The sequence below is a fragment of the Equus asinus genome, chromosome 18 (assembly GCF_041296235.1).
Source record: "Equus asinus isolate D_3611 breed Donkey chromosome 18, EquAss-T2T_v2, whole genome shotgun sequence".
Lineage (NCBI taxonomy): Eukaryota > Metazoa > Chordata > Mammalia > Perissodactyla > Equidae > Equus > Equus asinus.
In genome coordinates, this window is record NC_091807.1 from 39,613,765 (window position 1) to 39,633,628 (window position 19,864).

The 19,864-nt window shown below is 52.6% G+C and overlaps 1 protein-coding gene across 1 annotated transcript in view; it reads left to right on the forward strand.

The window, feature by feature from the left end:
* The first annotated feature begins 374 nt into the window (after positions 1–374).
* Positions 375–19,864, forward strand: part of AGPAT3 (1-acylglycerol-3-phosphate O-acyltransferase 3) — a 97,731-nt gene continuing 78,241 nt past the window's right edge. The window contains exon 1 of the mRNA XM_044750646.2: positions 375–533. The gene's annotated coding sequence lies outside the window, so the exon portion shown is untranslated. The remainder of the gene's footprint in view (positions 534–19,864) is intronic.

Here is a 19,864-nt window from a genome sequence, read left to right on the forward strand (position 1 = left end):
TGTCCCCCGGGCACCCCTGCGTGTTCCCTCATGTGTCCCCCATCCGCCCTGCGCGTCCCCCTCCATGCCCCCGTCCCCCTACGTGTCCTCATCCCTCGCGTGTCCCCTTGTCTCCCCCGCGTGTCCCCCCACGTGTCCCCCGTCCCCCCGCGAGTCCCCCTCACGTCCCCCTGTCCCCCCCGCGCGTCCCGCACGTGTCCCCCTGTCCCCCCCGCACGTCCCCCCACGTGTCCCCCTGTCCCCCCGCGTGTCCCCCCACGTGTCCCCCAGTCCCCCCCGCGTGTCCCCCGCCCCGCGCGCCGGCGGAACTGTGGGATCGCCGCGCACAGGAAGTGGCGGGGCGGCGCGGCCGAGGGCGGCGGGCGGCGGGCGGCGGGCGGGCGGGGCGGGATGGGGGCCGGGGGCGGCGGGCGCCGCACTCGCTGAGGCCCGACGCAGGGCCGGGCGCCCAGGGCCGGAGCGCAGCGGCCGGAGCGGCCCGGAGGCGACGCCGGCGCCCCGCGCGCGGGGACGAGCAGGTGGCGGCGGTGCAGGTGAGCGGCGCGGCCCCCCGAGGTCGGCCCCGGGTCCCGGGCCGCAGTGGGCCGGCTGCGCTCCGCCGGGCGCGGGGCCTGCGGGAGCCCGGCGCTGGGGGCCGCGGGCCCGGTCCCCCCCGGCCTCCACGGGGCCTTGTCCGGCCGGGGCCCAGGCCACTTCCCGGCCCGCTGCAGCCCGGCGCGCTGGGCCCGGGGCGGCGGGCGGGGGACGTCTCGGGAGGGACCGGCGGCGGGGCCGAGGGAGGGCGCGACACCCCTTCCCGCTCCCCGCGGACTCTGCCCGGGCGCCGCTGCTCCACCGCGGGCGCGGTGCGCCCCCCGCGCGGCTTCGGGGGCGCTGGGGACCCGGGCCCGCGCGGCGACCCCGACCCGGCAGCGGCGGCCGCGGCTTAGTTTCACTTTTTGCCCCTGACCCGGAGGGAGGGAGGGCTGCATGCAGGTGCGACTGCCGGGCCGCTGTGTGCCCAGCTCCGGGCTTTGACTTTGGCGTGGGGACCAAAGGCCGGCTGTGAATTTCCACCGTTCCAGTCAGGTGATGGGGTCGGTCAGTGATCCATGAGCCGTTTGGGAGGAGAACCATCGCCACCCCAGGGCCGCCCAGGGGACGCCCGATGGTCTGATCCCCGGGGTCTCAGGAAAGGAGGACTGTTAGCAGTTGAAGCTACCTTGAAAAAATCGTGCAGTGTTGTGGGTTTTTTTTTTTTTTTTTAACTTTGAGAGAAGTTCAGTGGAATAGGCAAAATGCTTTTACAAATGGCTTCCTAGACTTTTTTGTTTTTTAAGCACAATGTTAGAAGTCCTGTCTAAGAGAATCCTTGAGCTGTTGGGTTCCTTTTTGTAGGAAATATGATCTTCTGAGGAGGAGAAATGAGGGCTGTTGGCCTTGAGACAGACTGGAAGGAGAAGCGGCCACCTATATTAAAAATCAAAATCACCGCAGAGCCCAAATTCCTGATTGGTGTGTTGGCAGCTGGTGATGACTGGTGTGCTGGTGCTGGTGGGGCCCAGCAGTGCTGGGACTAAACCGGAAGCTCCCCTATGTGTTTTAATTACAGCTCTGCAGGCTGATTGTACTCATTTAGGGATTGCTAATCAACATTTTCTCTGTTTAAATGCTTCATAAGGGGTCTCAGTCAGATTCTGAACATTCTCTAATTTGATCATTTCCTCACTCCCCGCCCCTCCCCATGATCTTGACTACACCCCTCTCCCCCAGGAGGTTTCAGAATTAGCCACCAGTTAGCCACTGTTACAACTCACTTCTGTATCCATTTCTTGGGCCCTCTTAGGAAACTTCTTAATTACATTGTTGAAAAAAGAAGTTACCTGTCATTGACATAACTTGGAAGGCGTAGGTGCCTTATTGTTTTGAACCAAACTTGACGTGCCTGCAGAGTGGCCGCAGCGGCCGGAGTCTGCTGCTCACCCCGCCTGTGAGGGGCCCTCCCTGGGCATCTCTGCCAGGAGGTCTGCGTCCTCAAGAATGTGCGAGAGCAGGGTTGAAGTGGTGTCGTAGGACGGTGAAGGAAGATTCAGGACTGACGCTTCACCCGCCCGAGTGTGGGTTCTAGCAGGTTGCCCAGATGCTCCCTGGGCCTGCACACACGGTTATTATGAAGCGGTTTCAGGAACGACAGATTGAGTCGTAGTCATTTCACTTGACAACTTGAAACAACTCATTTAAAACCTCAGGCGTTCTTTGGTTAATCACAAGTAAAATTCATGAGATTTCTGAGAAATTCTTTTACCAGCTTCAGGCCAACCTTACGGTAATGTAAATTTCTCAGTGAAAAGATGGAGCAACGCAAGAGCTCAGTTCTCCAAGTCGTGAAAAAGGAAACAGGCCGACACGGCCAGTCGCATCCAATGCTTAGCTCTATAGAAATCCATCAGCCGCTTCTTGTTACAGTAACATGTTAGTTTTTGACAAGGCCAGAAAGGTAAGAAAAGGACGGAGGAGGAAGCCACTGCTTTTGCCTGAGGTGGATTTGATGGTGACAAGGGGCGGAGCGCTAACAGTGTGGGCCCTATCCACACGGTCAGCCTCCCCCCCATCTCCCAGGTTCGGTGCGGCTGAGGGTCAGTGGAAGGTATGCGCGTCAGGGTAAAATGGGACTGGACAAGTTAACCAGACCCTCTTCCCCCAAAACCCCAGTAAATATGGCTCTTCTCAAACACCACTTCTGTTTTTCATTTTCCCTGTTTATGAGGATTTCAACATTTCCCTCCTACTTCTGATTTGACCAGAGCTAAAAATGTACGGACTTTTAGCAGACTGATGGGTCCGAGAAGATGGGAGTCCATGGGCCTCAGTTTAAGTTCTGGGCATGCTGACTTGTGAGCTAGCCTTCAGCAGGTAACTGCATCACTCAGTTTTCACAGACGGCTCTCCCACGCGTCAGGAGCTAGCCCTCCGTCGTGGGACCAGGGGAGCAGGGTGAAAAGGGGAAGACCAGATCACTTGGGTGGACAAACTCTTTCTAACTTCCAAAATAAAACAACTCCTTTCAGTGTGCCTCCCTAGCCCCGGCCGTGTATTGATTCTCCCTGCCGAGCAAAGTGCGAGTGGCTGAAGCAGCAGTAATCTTGGGACGGCCTCTGTGTGTCTCGCTGTGGAGGTGGAGGAGCAGAGTGGATGGGAAAGTTGGCCCAGGTCCTCCCTGCAGGGCTGAGGCCGAGCTGGCCCGGCTGCTGTGGTCTCATGGGCCCCGCCTTCTCCCGAGCATAGCTGGAAGGGCTCAGATAGGTTCCGTTTTAGATGTTAGTGTTAGCAAATTGAAGAAACACATGTCCTTCCACACGTGACGGGCAGGATTCCTCCACCTGGCCGGAGCACTTTGTATCACCTAGGGTAGAAGCTAAAGCCGGGCGCTCAGGGCGGGGGCAGCATGCCAGCAGCCGAGAGGCCTGTCCCCAGGCGACTTGGGGAGGCCATGCATCATTGATGTGGACCGTCTCCATTCCGTTCTGAAAGTGGGTGGGGTGAAGTCGGTAATAAAGATCAGAATCAGTGACTTTTACCACGATTGGTGGTAACAAGCTGCTGGGAGGAAGTACCTTTCCCCGGATCTCTCGCTCCCTGGTGATGGTGTTCCCAGGTGGTCGCAAACCATGTGGGGGAGCTAAAGTCTGGAGCTCCCGAGGTGGTCTTTTTCTCTTCACCCTGTCGTGTGCTGACCTGGAAACTTTATATGTATATGCCGACGTTAAATGTGTCCCCTGCTTCGTAACTTAGGCTTCGCTCATTATTTTATAATAACAGCTACAATTACTGTGCCTCTGTGAGACGTTTTATGTGCTTATTTTGTTAATTCTCAAAACGACCCTGTAAGGACAGTGGTGTTGCCCATTACACAGAAGGAGAAGTGGAGGTCAGGGAGCTTGGCCGGGGTTGCTCAGCTAGCAAGCGGTTGACAAAGGTCTGCTTGAGTCCAAACCACCTTGAGGCTCTGAAAACCCAGGATATGAAAATCTACCCTTTTAAAATACAAACGAAGTGACCGGCTTCACGGAAGTATTCATTTTAAAACTTTTCACTTGTGGAAGCTTACACTCAGTGGACCGGGGAATGAGAAATCCCACCTGAAATGATAGATGTGTGCTAGATACAGTGTGGAATCGGGAGGAAAAGAAATTCTGTTTCTGCAAATTCATTTGTGCTCAGCTTTTCTTTATATACTTGGTAGGAGGAAAATGAAGAGCTGTTGATTCAATATACAGAATGTGTGATGATTGGGTTAAGCTTTCCATAGATTGATTTCTGACTTAGACTCTTGTCCCGGTCTAACTGGAGTGATTGAATGAAGGAATGTGTCTTCTATTAGAAAGATACACATAATGTTTACTTATGTTCAGAGAGAAATTGATCCGTTGGTGTACCTTGTGAGATATGGTTTAATCATAGCGATTTTTGCCAAAATGTGACAGAAGTCAACCTGGTAAATGAAGACACATCAGTTTGGGTTATATGGGAAGCAGGTGCCAAGATGAAAAGTGCCAAGAGGTTTATGTGGAGGCTGAAGGGAGGGGGCGGGAGGAGGTGGGGAGAGCCCTCGGACCGCCATGCTGGTCTGACCTCTGTGAGGGGGGACGGGAAGGGTGGAGGACTGGGGAGGAAGAGCCTGGGGTCCTCAGGCCAGGATCGTCCCACCCCCAGGGGCCCTGCGTCCCTCAGACTGGGCCCTGCCTGAGTGCCCCCTCAAGCTGCCCGTCGGAGTGTGGTCTCGGCTTGTCCCTGTGCTGGGGTGGGGGCCAGAGGTACTTCACCTGGAGTCTCACCATGGGGCAGGTTCCCTCTTGAGGCAGGTCTGAGTGACAAAGCTCTGTGACTGCCCCAGAGACCAGGCCAGTGACTGCGAAGTCCACAAAAACAGAAGACACTGTAAAAGTAGTCCCAGCTGTTAATCGTCATGTGGCGCGGGTGGAGTTTGGGTTTAGCGTTAGAAGAGCTCTGATGGTTCCTGCAGGTCTCCTTGAGCCGCTCTGTTAGCTCCTTCGCTGTACCCCGCAGTGAGCAGGTGGACGGAAGAGGGTGTCAGGGATGAAGGGGACCCCGAGGGCTTCCAGGTGGAGGCCAGCGCCAGCCCGTCTGTTCTCTAACTCAGGGGCGCATGACTACAACTGACGTTCTGGAAACACTGGTTAGAAAACGTGTTGGTAGCCCACAGTTCAGGTCTAGCTCCAGGCTGGCAGGGCATCTTCCCCAACTGCTTTGTACCTGTCACTTCTTTTCTTTAAATTTTAGTGATTAGACCCAATTTAGAAAATTAGGTCTCAGTGTTTCTTTTTTGGTAAACAAAGCTACATGTGAAATTCGTAAACACAGATCCGACCAGGGCCAGGCAGGCGGGTGGGCCGCAGAAGGCAGGTGTGGGCCAGATCGAGCATGGTTCTCTGTCCCACTGGCCAGTGTGTCTGCGTGGGCAGCCCCTCAGCCCCGTAGCATCGTGATCGCTCAGCTCTCTACCGGCCTTGCTGTCTGGACATCCTTCACCCGGGGCCTCTAGAGCACCTGGCTACTCCGGCTCTTTGCTTTTCTCTGTAAGTGGTAAAATCAGCTCGTCAAGTTTCATGCAAAACTTTGTCAGGATTTTGATTGAAATTGCATTGACCCTGTAGATCAATTGGGGGGAATTTTTCATCTTTATGATATTCAGTCTTCCTGCTGTAAAACGTGGCATGTGGCTCTTCCTAAATAGCTTTCAGTAAGGCTCTGTGAGATTGCACACACTGTCTTACCCTCTGCGGCTAAATTTATTCCTGTGCATCCGTATTACTTTTGTTGCCTTCATAAGTGGTGTTTTTAAAATTTATTTTTGATTTAAAAAATGTTTCTAACTCCTTGCTGGTGTTGAACAGAAATGCAGTTGATTTTGGGTATCGATTTTATAGCCTGTCACCTTGCCAATCTGTTTCTTATAATTTATTTGGGGATTCTCTGCCCAGACATCATATCCTCCGGGATGGGGACGCTCTGTTTCTTCCTTTAGTGTTTTCCTGCCTGGGCCAGGCCTTCAGGTTGGTGTCAGATGGGAGCAAGATGGGGCGTGCTTGTCTTGTTCCTGGTTTTAGGAACTGCTGCCGACGTTTGTCCTTCTGGTGTCAGTTCGGACACTGAGGCTGCTTAGTTCCGAACCTTCCCATGGCTCCTCCCGGGGGTCACAGGAGGTGAGCAGGTGGGAAGAAAAAGGAAGTGATGAGGAGACTACAGACTTCCCTTCATCAGTCAGGACAGAGATGCAAGATACAGCCACAGTGAGATGCCGGCCTGGCCCGCAGGGTGGCTGAGAGTCAAAGGCGTGCCCATTCCAAGTGTTGCGATGATGCAGAGCAAACGGAGCGTGGAGCGAGTGTGCGCGGGAACAGCGCCTCGCAGACTGCGCACCAAGCCTGCACAGAGGCCCCTCCCCTCTCGGTGCTCGCCCAGGACGCGCTCATCAGGACACGGGAGCAGAGCGCTCACAGCAGCACGCCGCACGATGGTCAAACCCTGGAGGTGCTCTAATGCCCATCTCCGAATGGAATGAAGGAGGAGGTGGTGCGTGTTCACACAGAGGGGAGGAGGATGAACCGGCTGCCACACAGGCAGCAGGTATGATCTTACAGGACGCCCTGCGGGGGCACGAAGGGCACAAGCCCTGGATTCCGTGAGCCTGAGCACAACAGCAGAGCCAGGCTGTGCTGCCAGAAGTCAGGAGGGGTCACCCGCAGGGCAGGGGGCACATGCAGGGGCGTCCAGGGGCCCCGGGAGCACTTGCATTCTTCATCCATGTGTCGCGTTAGTTTGTGAAAGTTCAAGCTGCACACTTAAGATGTGTGCACTTTCCTGTGTGTGTTATGCTTAAAAGTTTTGAAAAAAGAGTTAAAGAGAAAATCATAGGCACAGACGACAAAGGAATCCGACACATGTGTCCTCAGTAACCAGCTATGCGTAATCGGGAAACCGAAACAATGCAGCTGGTGGTATTGACACTGCAGCTTCCGGAAGTTTCACTCGAGTGGAAGAGCTGCCCGGGTGCTGAAGGGCCCTGTGCCACCCAGAGGGGGCAGCAGAGAGGGCTCTCGAGCAAATGTCGGAGGTTCCAGCTAAACACCTGGTGGGCATCTGAGAGAGGGTTGCCCACTGAAGAAAACAGCAGACGGCGGCAGCTCCCCACAGGACAACCCACACATGTCACAGCGAGAGGGTGTCAGCAGACCACTTGGCTGCAGACTCTGTATCCTGCCAAACTGCCCTTCAAGGGCCCCTCGGAGCTCAGGGAATGTGCTGGGGGAGCCCTCCTAGAGAAAGCGTCTGAGGGATGAGCGCCAGCACCCTGAGAAGCAACAGTGAGCCAGTGAAGCGGCAGTGGTGACGGGGCAGGGGTCGACTTCAGGGCAGAGGGGCCGGGAGGGTGGGTGTCGCTGTGAAGGAGGAGCACTGTCCAAAGGATACAGCTGACGTGAGAGTGAAGAGCACGGGAGAGAGGAGGAGAGTGGAGGGCCGTCGCCTGGTCGTGCGGCTGGGAGTCACCGCGGACAGACCCTGCGGTGGCAGTTAGTGTGGTCGGAGCTCGAATGTGCTGTTGGCCACAGTCAAGAGGGAAATGGGATGGAGATGCTCTGATTCCTCAGAACAGGTGGTCCAGCATCCCCGAGTGGGATGCACTCTGCCCAGGAGGCTCTGGAGGGAGTGAAGGGTGCAGCTGCTGGGGGGGGCGAGGGGGCTCCTCATGGTGACCTAGCCACCAGGGCATCTGCCCTTCCGTCTGGCAGCTGCACTTCTGGGACTCATGCTACAGGTACGCCTTTGCAGGTGTGAGCCGACCTAGGCAGGGCGATACGCTTCAGCGCTGGCAACAACCCCAGGGTCTGTCTCCGGGGGCCGGTTGGGTAAACCAGGAGATGCCCCCAGACCTGAACGCTCTGCACCTTACAAACCGAGGCAGCCCTCTTCCCCCGAGGAGAGCTCGTGGGGAGGACCGTTAGGGAACAGTGCAGGGCTGAAGGGGATCAGAGCACCTTTTCACGTTTTCCTGTGTTGGGATGATGACGTACCGGGAGGAAGAGTCGAGAAATGAGCGGTGACTTCTGGTAAAGGGTGGGACAGTGCCACAGGACGGGGTTATTAATATATCTCTTCAGACTATGCTACCCATTTACAACAACGAAATTACAAAAGAGGAGAGGGCTTATTTCCGTATAGATGCCCCCTTTCAGATTAAGAAAGTTCTCTTGTTTCTAAGAATATTTTGCTAAATATGTTTCATCAAAGACTTTTTTGCGTGTGTTGAGCTGATCACGTAAGATGTTCTCCCTCTATCTGCTCACTTGCTGAGGTATGTGAGTAGATGTTCTTGCTTTTCTGGAAATGCCCCAACTTGGCTGGGAGATACAATTTTTTGCTACATTGCTGTTTGGTTTGTGCATATTTTGTCCAGAATTGTTTGCACCTCTGTTCAGAAGCAAGTTTGGCTTACACATGTCCTTTGCTCTCCTGTCCTCGTCCGGGTGGGTGTCTGGATAATGCTGGTCTCATGATCTGAGTTGGGTAATGTTGCCTCTCTTTCTGTTGAATAAAATGCTTGTGTAAGATCGAGATTACACATTTCTTATGTAATTTCTTAGTCTGGGCCTGGCTTTCGTGTTGATTGATTTTTATGTCCTGGTTCCATTTCTTTAATAGTTGTAGATTCCAGGTTTTCCAGTCCTTTTTGAATAAGATTTGGTCAGTTATTTTCCTGGGGAGTGATCTGCGTCCATTCCCTGTGGCTGTGTGACAAGTGAGGCCCACACTGACTGCTACGAACAACACGTATGGTCTCACTGTTCCTGTGGTCCAGGAACCTGGCACAGCTAACCTGGGTCCTCAGCCTCAGGGTCTCTCACAGGCCGTGATGGACGCATTGCCTGTGCTGCGGTCTCATCTGAAGGCTCACCGGGGAAGGCGCCCTTTCCAAGTGCCCTCAAGGTTGTTGTCAGGATTCGATTCCTTGCCAGTTGTTGTTCTGGGGCCTCCCCAGTGGGGCAGCTTGCTCATCAGAGCGAGCACGCAGCAAGAGAAGGAGAGAGCTAGCAGGAAAGTCCTCTCCTCGGAGGTGAGCTTCCATTACTCTTGTTAGAAGCCAGTCGCTAAGCACAGCCACCCTTGGGGAGGCGATCACGTGAGGGTGTGAACCACGGTGTCGTCTTAGAGCTGTTTTCCACAGTGTCCATTTTATTAAAGTTGTTAATTTCTTAGTACAAAGCTCATAATATTTTCTTAATTTTTAAATCTCTACTATCTCTGATGTTGAGTTCCCCTTTCCTTCCTAAAATTGTTTTGCCTTCCTTTTTTCTTGATTCATCTCAGCAGAGGTTTATCTGCTTTGTTACTGTTCATGAAGAGAAGAGCCAGCTTTTGATTCTGTGGATTGTCTCCATGGCGTCTTTGTTTTCCATCCCATTAATTTCTACTTTCATTGTCATTATTTCTTTCTCTGAGCCTTGGGTTTATTCTTGTGTTCTTTCTAGGTTATTGAGTTGAAAGCTTAACTCCTTTCTAAATGTTTTCTGAGCATAGTTTCTTAATTTTCAGAGTTTATTTCTATCACAAGCATTTGAGGCTGTAACTCTCCCTCTTGGTCCTGCTGTACTGTACTCTGTGTATTTTGGGATGTAGTATTTTTGTTGTTCAGCTCTACGCATTTTAAAATTTCCCTTCTTCTTCTGTGACCCATAAGTGATGTAGTAGGCACTTTTCTTTTCTAAGTGCTTGGGGATTTTACGTTGTATTTTTATCCTTGACTTCAGCTCAAAAGCCTGGTGGGCAGAGGAAAAGGTCTGTATGGCGCTGACTCTGGCATTTTTTGAGACACGATTATATCACGTCGCCGTCTCCTGGCTGATGTTGTTGCTGTCAGGAGTCGGCGTCAGTTCAATTGTCCTTCCTCTGTCAGTAGTAGCTTTTCTCTCTGTCTGCATTTATAGTCTCTTGACCTCTGCTTCTCTTCGGTTTCAATATGGCACCTCTAGAGAGGATTTATTTTTATTCATCTTGCTTTGGATTCAGTGTGCTTCCTGAAGATAAAATTTTGTGTCTTTCAGTGATTTTGGAAAAATTGCAGCCATCATTTTGTTGAATTTTGCTTCTACCTTGTGCTTGACCTTCTCACACCACCCTCCAAGCTTCTTAAACTCTTGTTCACGTTTCTTGTCTTTTAGTCATTTTGTGCTGCACTCTAGGTAATTTCTCCAGCTTTCTCTTCCAGTTTGCCAACTCTGTCTTCATCTCTGTCTAATCTGCCGTGTAACCTGCTCGTTGAGCTTTTCATTTCAATGATCTATTTTTGTACCAAAAAGTTCTCTTTGGTTCTGTCCACATCTGCCTCTTCTCTTGCTTGGCATTCTTTTCCTTGCACAGACTCAATATCCTCTTTTATCTCAAAACATACTTAGTTTATATACTGCAACTAATAATACCAAAATAATAATAATAATAAATAGAATACCAAAGGCTGAATTTCTTGAGGGTTGAATTCCACAGCTTCTTCTGCCTCTCGCTCCCTGAAGCTGGTTTCTCCCGGATTTGTAACTCTGGCTGTGGGCTTCTGTGTGGGTGAGCTTGGTCTGCAGGTTCCGTGTGGTTCACGGGGCAGAGTCTCTCTGGAGACGCTCTGCCTGTGCGAGGAGCCCGGAGAGGGACGGATCTGGAGCCATTTTTGGTTCATTTTCTGGACTCACAAAGGGGACTTCTAAAAACGTCATTGACTGAGAAGAAGAATGATGCGCAAACAAAACTCTGGGGTTGACAGCATTGCTCCTAGTAGGGTGAATCTATGCAAATCCTGGTGAATGAAACAACAACGAGAGCAGAAGGAATGGCGTGGATTTCGGTAGACCTCCGTGATGGAGCTGATTTGGGGGTGATTTTATCCTGGCCTGAAACCGCCTTGTGGAAGACAAATGTGACATCCGGAGAGTTTACAGCTGGGGGCACCCTCCCTCCCGGCAAATCATTACCAGGTGCTTTTAACCAGTTTGGGGCACAATTGCAAAAGGTGTCTCAGACTTTGCCCTCAATGAGCTTAACTTTCCATTGACTTCTCTATCATCCATACAACTCAGGTGATTTCCGCTCTTTTAGAAAAGGCAGACTGAGTCACCATTTAAGCAGTTTTCTCCAAATAACTTTTTTTTTGGTAGGTGAAAAGCTATCATACATGCACAATACATGGTGTCTGCCAGTAATAGTTAAAGAGCAAGATTTTTTACAGGTGATTGATAGTAATTAGTTAAAGAGCATGATTTCTTTGAAGATGATCATTACATCTTAATATGTCAGACTTTGAAACTAGAAAATAAACGTGAAGGAAAAGACTCTTAAACAGCTGAAACGGCCTTGACCTTGGGGCTCTGTGGAGCGGCTGCACGCTGCGTGGTCCTCCGTCCCTCCTTGTTGTCTTACTTGCCTGTGAGGCGGTGACCCCAGCCTCTCTCCTCCTCCGCTCTGATTCCTGCACCCCAGGCTGCGTGTTCCACTGCACTCTGCGCATCTTCCTTCAGGTCAGGGAGAGCATCTCATCGGGCCCTTTCCTGTCCATTCTTCCGGCACCCACAGAACTTCCTCCCGTCTTCCCTGTCTCCTGCAGTGAAATCACTGTCCACTGGTGTCCAAGCCAGACCCCTGGACCCTGCCTGCGACGCCCTTTACTCCGTGTCCCTCACAGCCTCCTCCAGCTGCTCACAAGGTGAACCTCACTGCTTCCACCTCCCACATCGTGCACTCACCCCCCCCCCCCAACTTCCAGAAGGTCTGCACTCGGGTTACTCCAGGGCCCCCTGAAGGCCCCGTGCCTCAGCTCCACTCCCATCAAACTCGCTCCCTACGGTGCATCTGGAGGCATATTTCTACAGCCCAGATGTGGTCCCTGTCACCCCCTGCTCTGGTCCCCCACCGCACCTCCCCACGGATGACCCACCTGCTCTTCTTTGTGCTCGATGCTCCCCCACCCCCGTCTTCAGGCTTCTCCACTCAGTGTGTTCTGCCTTGGACCTTGGCACACCTGTCTCTGGAACGCTCCTTCCCCCTATGCATGGTGAGTTCTTGCTCATCCTCCAATGTGGCTGTCACTTTGCTAGGGAGGTCTTCTCTTGCCCGAGTGTAAGGACATGCAGGCACACGCATGCGCACGCATGTGCATGCACACATGCGTGCTGGAATTACATCTGCATACCATCTTTGCGGTCGCCTTTCTTCGCTGCACATCGTACTGCTGACCTTTGCCATTTGCCCTGGTCATTAGGTAAAGACCGTGAAGGATGCGCCTGACTCTGTGTGGACATGGGTGTGTGCAGCCCGCATTCACATGTCTGAAAGCGCTTTGTGAAGAGGGGTGTGCATGCGCGGTGCAGCTTGTGCGTGTTGGAGAAGCGATGTTGCGTGTGGCGGTGTGCAGCAAGCCCTGGCTGGGCTGCAGCGAGGACAATAGCACTTAGAAGAAAGTGACTCAGATGGGTGAGTGCCACACTGTGAAGGGAGAGCGAGGCTAGAGACGAGGGCTGAGCTCTGCCCAGTTTGCCCCAAATCCGGCTGTCCTGCCCTGGGCACCTGGTCATCTGGGCCCCCGAGGTTGGCTCCCTCTGCTTTCCCCTTGGGTGCAGACGGAGAAGCTGGTGGGTTTGTCCACCTCTGTGACTGTTTATTCTTGGAGAAGCTTGAGGGCTTCGCGCCGATGTCTTGCTGTGTCCAGGTGCATTTCTGGAACGCGGTGAGGCCGTGTGCTCCATCGCTGTGCCTCCGGTCCCCCAAAGCCTGTGTCTGTGGTCGCGGTACAGCACATGTTTCTGTGCCAACTCTTGATTTTCCGTGTTGCTGACTCATCTCGTGGCTCAGCAAATCTGCGAGTGGCATCTTTTTTCCCCTTAAAGCCAGCAGTCTGGAGGAGCCGGGCTCGCTGGCTGTGGCACTTGCGTGGCTGTTTGGCGGGACGGGGTCGGGCCCTGTCCGTCTGTCCTCGTGGTGCTCGTCTCGGGGGCGTGAGGGCTGCATCCAGGAGTCACTGGAAGAAGGCCAGCGGGGACTGGGTGCAGAGCCCGGGAGGGTCGGTGCTCTGGCTCGGGTCAGGTTTCCGGGGAGGTGGCCCTCCTGTTTCATTGTCAGGGATTCTCACGGGCTCGGAGGGGTGACTTCCCTTTTCTCAGCAATTCTGTTTATTGCCATTTGTGTGGGGCTGGGGGTCACATATAGGCCTGTGGCCTTTGGAAAATAAATTTCAAAGTTTGTAGTCCCTTCCTGGGAGGACAGGTTTATTTAACAACAGTGGCTTTGCCGCTTATTCCTCTCGTTCCCAGTCACGTCCGTCCGCCGAGAACCGGAGGTAGCACACGGCAGAGAGAGGCCCCCGGCCCGCCCCGTGTGCTACGGTGGAGCAGCGGGCAGCGCCTCAGTGTCTCAGAGCAGCTCCACCGGGCATCCTGTCGAGTTCCACACATGTGACAAGTGGCAGTGTGTTAATTGTGCATAGCAAGAGATTTGTCACAAGTGCTGGTTTGACTACAGAGTTTATCCTTCCTAGCATGGCAGGGGGCCCAGTGCGGGCAGGGAGAGAGACAGAGAGAGAGACACAGAGAGACAGAGCGAGACACAGAGAGACAGAGAGAGACACAGAGAGATAGAGAGAGAGACACAGAGAGACAGAGACAGAGAGAGACACAGAGAGAAAATATGTAAGAGAGAGGCTTCTTATAAAAAAGAACTTTTTTAGGAAGAAAAGATAATTGAAAAGGAAGTGATGATAATTCTTTATACTTTGTCATTTATCAGTTATTTCTTTCCAGAAAGGGGTCGATTTCTTCTTCTCTTTCCAAATTTTACAGAAGAAGAAGAAAAATTGGAAGTATTTAATAATTTTATCGTAAATTTTATTTTGTATGTGGTTATATTGTATTTCCAGGAATGAGTTCGCTGCTTTTTTAAGTAAGAAATCCTTGAGTATATGAAAACACATAAAGTGTTGAAGCCCCTCTCCACATCCAGTTGAGGGATTAATTAGCCATTATAGATACGTCTGAAGCCAAAGAGTTGGTGAAACCAAAAGCTTCTAAAATTCGTAGCATGTAAATGGGAAGGAGAAAGCAGCCTCAGAGAGCGCGCTGCGTCTGAAGCCATGCTGTCCCACGGGACACGCTTAAACGCGCCCGGGCTGAATGGAGCGTGCCGTCAGTGTGCTGTGCACGCCCATTTCAAAGACTGAGTGTGAAAAACAGAACGTTAACTATCTCATTAATGTCCTTTTATGTTGATTAGATGTTGAAATGATAACATTTTGGATATATTGGGTTAAATAAACTGTATTATTACATTACTTTTGTCTGTTTCCTTTTACTTTTTAATGCGGCCGCTGGAAAACCTAAAATTACAGATGAGGCTCGTATTGCTGGCTCACGTCGTGTTTCCGCTGGGCGGCGCTGGGCGTGGTTCTGAGGAGCCTCAGGAGGGAGGAGGTTGGTGACCTTGGGCACGTCCCTCGTCTTCGAGCCCCTCGCCCCCCAGTAAAGGAGAGGTCGGCCTCGTGTTCGTCCTCACCCTCCCGGCCCCAGTGCCTCCTTCGTCCAACGCAGTTAATCCCCATACAACGCTTAGAACAGGGTCTGCAAGTGCCAACTGCCAAGTGTGTTTGATGTTATTATTCATAAAACATCTTGTAATGTCTCTGACAGTGTAGAAATGGATTTTGTGGATTGTGTATTCCAGTCTGGAGTTAACTCGGACATGTCTACACTGGAGGACAGGTGGATTAGCACAGACGGTCCGCCTCTGCTTGGCTCGAGCGCACTGAGAGGCAGGTGGGTGGGAACCCCGGTCCCTTGTGGCGTCGTATTGTGGGTGACAAGGCAGAGAACACTATCCCAGAGGGTCTTGCAAGCGGCTGAGCTCCCGGAACACTGAGTGTGTGGGAAACCAGAGCATGCGGTGTTCGCGCTCAAAAGCGGAGGTGGGGGGGGGGTCTTGGGGCACGGGGGGGTGGGGCATGGCAGGACCTCCCATCGCTGTGACAACAAGCACCCCCCCCCATTTCTGTAAACGTCCCTGGGGAGCGAGCAGCACCGTCCTGTGAGAGCCAGGTCACAGGGCCGCCGGTCTGCGGAGTCTCGGGCCCTCTCAGCGCTGCGCCCCGGGTAGCCTTACGGGGAGCTGCTGCCCAGCTCTGCCTGTCGTCTCTGTCCTCAGGGCCCCGGGCACGGCAGGCCGGCCACTGAGCAGTATCCTGTGCCGAAGCCCTGATACAGTCTCTCCTTTGTCGTGTGGACCTCCCGTGCCCACGGGAGCAAACGCCGGGTGGCTGTGGGCCCTCGGGCAACGCTGGCTGCAGGGCTGCTCTCCCTGGGGCCCCGAGGAGGAGCGGGCGAGCTTGCCCTTTGTGTAGTGGAGGTTCTGCATGTGGACAGTTCAGAGAAGCCCAAGCTGCTATAGATCTGGAGCTGCGACACGAACAAGGTTGTTTCTTGTCACCACCTGGCTCAGAGGCCACTTGAGGGCTGGCCTGCTCGGGGACAGCGCTGTGTGGACTCTCAGAGCAGCAGCCCCTGGGTCTCCTGGGGACACGGCCCAGAGCAAGGTGGCTCTGGGCTCCTCACCACCCACCTCCCCCGAGCAGTGGGGCCCTGAAGTCACTGCAGCTCCCTGGGTCTCCCCAGGCCGACTTGGCCCTCGGACAGGAAGGCCCATGAGACCGTGTGCCCTCCAGGCTGTGGGCCCGGGAGCAGCCGGTTCCTTCTCCCTCAGCCCAGCCCCGTGTCCTCCACAAGCAGCCCTGGAGGGGCCTTCTTCTCATCAGCTGGCTTTAGGGCTGGGTATCTCTCCCATGGGCATAGATATCTGTCCCCTAAAAGAGGCACCTTTGACCAGCTGGTCACCACTGTCACCAGGCCTGTGTTACCCTGTCTCAGAGTGCACCGTCTTCACAGGGCTGCGGGCCAGGTCCCGGTGCAGCCCTGCCCAGCCCCCTCCCCTCGTGTGCCTCCTCCCCACGCCCCTCCGCCTCCCCCCACCACCTCCCTCCCCCACGGACCCCTCTGTCCCCTGCTCCCTCGCTCCCTGTGCTCCCTGCACTCACCTCTCCCCTCCTTTCTATGTCACAGGAACATCTGAGTGTCAGTGATGCAGGTCCTGCCTTTCCCAATACTTAAGCTTTTCATCACCCGCTCACTGCTTTAAGACCCAGCGTCTCTGGTCTTTCTGTATCTCCTCCACATTCTTGCCAAATTTTCTGCAGTGTCTCAGTGGGGAGCGTTATTTCCTAATCTAAATGAGCCACAGCAGCCACTCCCCGGGCCCCGCCCCGCCTGCGTGGGCCATGCAGCGATGGCAGGCGGGCCTCCGGACACAGAGCTGGGTGTGGCCAGGCACTGGGGGTCTGAGGGACAGCTGAGGACTCGCCCTTGGGTGTGGGCAGCCCAAAGCAAATACCGGCTGTTGCTGTGTATTTTGTTTTTTGTCTCTGCTCTCCCTTTTCCCCATTTCCTTTAATAATCCAGTTGACAATGATGCTCTATTTTTTCTTCAAAAATATAGCATTCACTCCCACAACAGGTTTTGGTTTAATGGAAGCACGGGTTTTACTGAAGAACAAGGATTTGCCTCGGCTCAGTGGCCGAGCTCACCCGCGGGACCATGGGCCTGGACAGTCGGTGGACACGCGAGTGTTCGGTAGCCCCCGGACCTCCAGCGCCTCCCCCTGGCGGCCGCCCCTCCTTCAGGACCCCTGCAGGGTGGGCACTTGGCCCCGGAGCAGAAGCTCTTGAGCTGTCTGGCAGACAGCTCACCGCCTGCCCCTTGGTCCCTGACCGCCAGGCGGACGGGAGGTCCCCGTCTCCATGCTCCTGGCTGGTTCTTGAATAAATAACTTCCAGTTTAACTGTTTTCTCTACCCGGGATTGCCAGTTTCTTACCTAAGCTGGTCTGGAGGAAGCCTGTGTCCCCCTGTTCTGTGGGTCTACAGGCCAAGGCTCCTGCCCATCAGGCCAGGAGACGCCGCATGTCTGCAGAGGGCAGCGTCCCCACCCCAGGAGGGGGCCCCAGGGTTTCCAGGGCTCCCGAACGGGACTTCTGCTCCAGTCTCTGGAAGGTTCTAGTGTTCTTTGGGTTTCTGTGTCTTCTTAAGTCTACTTTTGTCAATTATTCTTCCTAGGGATTTGTCCTTCTACCTGCATTTTCCAGTTTATTGCTGTAAAGCTCTTCATAATCCTCTTTTATTTAAAAAATTCTGCAGTACGCAGTGGTGCCCCTTCTCTCTCCTGACATGATCCATGCTTCTCTTTCTTTCTCTTGACTCTCATATCAAAACGCTGTCAGTTTTATTGATCCTTTCAAAGAACCAACTTTGTGGCTTTCTGTCTGTTTTTTCATTGATTTCTACTTTTTAAATCATCTCCTTCCTTCCTTTTTAATTTACTTTTTGTTTTTCTGGCTTCTTATGTTTTGTATTTGTTTTCAGCCTTCTAAAATATTCTACCACACACTTAAGTATGACCTTCCGTCCCTTTGAGAACTGTTTCAGCTTCAGCCTGTAAGTTGTGGTACGAAATATTTTTGTTACTATTCCATTCAATAGATTTTCTAACATCTAACTGATTTACTTTTTGATTGTTGATAACTGTTCTGAATTTCTAAAAATATTCCCAAATATCTTTTTGTTGCCTTTTTTTTCCCTTCACTTCAGTGCGTTGTGATCTAAGAAGGTGCCGATTGATGGCTGTCTTTTGAAATTTGTTGAGACTCGCTTTATGGCCCAGCATATGGCCAAATTGGGGAAATCTTCTGTGTGTCTGTGCAAAGGTCGTACTCTGCAGCTGGTGGGCGTAAAGTTTTGTGTAGGTTCATTAAGTTTGTTAATCACTGTGTTCAGACTGTGTGTAACGTGTTGGCAAACACAGGCCATGGGCCAAATCTTGCTTGCCGCCTGTTTGCAGAGAGAGAATGTTATGGGATCCCAGCCACACCCGCTGGGTTAGGTGTTGCCTGTGGCTGTTTTGCACTATGACCTCGATAGAGACCATTTGGCCGGAATAATCTAAAATATTTACTCTCTGGCTTTTTCCAGAAAATGTTTGCTAACTCCTGTATCTTATTGATTTCTCGTGTCTACCTGTCCTGTCAGTCGCTGAGAGAGTCTGTTAGAGTCTCAGGATTTGTCAGTTTATTCTTGCACTTCTCTCAGGTTTTGCTTTCTGTATTTGGGGGTTGTGTCATTGGTGCTACAGTGTTAACATTGTCGCGTCTTCCTTGTGAATGAAGAGTCTATTATTATGATCTTCTGGTCACTTCTCCTGCTTTCGGCCTCTAACTCTACTTTGTCTGAAATTCTCGTGGCCGAACAGCTGCCTCTGGTTCGTGTCGGCTTGTATAGCCCTTCCTATTCTTTTATTTTTAACCTTTCTGTATCTTTCTGTCTTAAACGTGTCTTGTAAACAGCATGTGAGGAAAGTTTTTTTCTTTAACGGAAGTTTGACAATCTTTTTCTTTAAAGTCTGACAGTTAAAACTATTTTAACTGGAGCGTTTATCCGTTTCACTTTAAACGTAGTACCGACAGGAGTACGTTTGCGCCCCACCACGTACCCGGCTGACTGTTTCCTCTGGGCTGGATCTCCCCCTTTCCTTCTCCTTTCCTGCTTTTCTAGAGTGCTTATTGATCCTTTCATTGTTTTGCCCTCTTCCAGTTTGGAAGTTATAGACTCTTTCTGTTCTTTGGATGGTTTCCCTAGAAATTACAACATTCTTACTTATCAAAAATCTAGAATTAAGCAATCCTTTACGGTTCAGGAAGACCCAGGGGCCTGAGAACGCCGCCCCCCCCACCTTCCCACGGGTGCATCGTCGTATGTTTAACTTTTTTAACCTTACAAGACGTCGCTGCGGTGGTATCAGCCTTAGTTCTGGTTTTGGATTTGTACACATATTTGCCACTTTCTTTGCTTTTTACTCTTTTCTGTCTCTCTGACCTTCCGCCTGATCCCTGCCCCCTGCCTGAAGTGTGCGTGCGTTGGACATGCCTTCTGAGAGGTTCCCCGGGCGGCAAACCCTCACCGCGCGGGTTTGTCTGAAGGTGTTGGTTTTCCTGCTCCTTCAGAGGTGAGCTCGCCGGCTGTCGAGTTCGAGGTGGGCAGTTAGGTTCTTGTGGCGCGTGGATGCGGTCGCGCAGGCCTTCAGTATTAGTCATTGTCAGGCTGTCTCCCTTTGAAGGTAACCTGCCTTTTTCTCTGGCTTCTTTTAAGCTCAAAATTAAAAACCTTTGTTCTTCAAAGGACACCATCAAGAAAGTGAAAAGACAGCCCACAGAATGGGTGGAAATATTTGCAAATCACATATCTGACAAAGGATTTGTACCCAGAATGTAGAAAGATCTCTTGGAAGCCTGAGCTCTTTGTGACTGAATGCCAGGATGTTCTTGCCTTACCCAATGCCTCGTGCCTACCATGAAGCAAGGCCAAGGCCCTGCCTCCCACTGCAGCACGTGCCTCTCCTTGTGAGCAAAACCCTGCGGTGGTTCTGAGACTGCATCCTGCTCTATGCTGCAGCCCTGCGCTCGCCCGCCCCCACCTGCTCCACGTGCTGGACGACCTCTGGGCGTCTCTTAAGGTTTCTCAGGCATCACCTCTTCTGTGCAGCTCCTTCTGCCCCAGCCCTAGGTCAGAGGGAGAAAAGGTGATGTGAAGTGGTGAGCTATTCGCAACTGTCAGTGATGTTCTGTCCTTACTGAATAAATTGGGAAGAGAGAATGAGCTGAGAAGAAGGGCCTTGAGCATCTGTGCGTTACCGAGTGCACGTTTGGGCCCTGCCTCGTCTCCTGGCTGACTGACTGCGGGCTC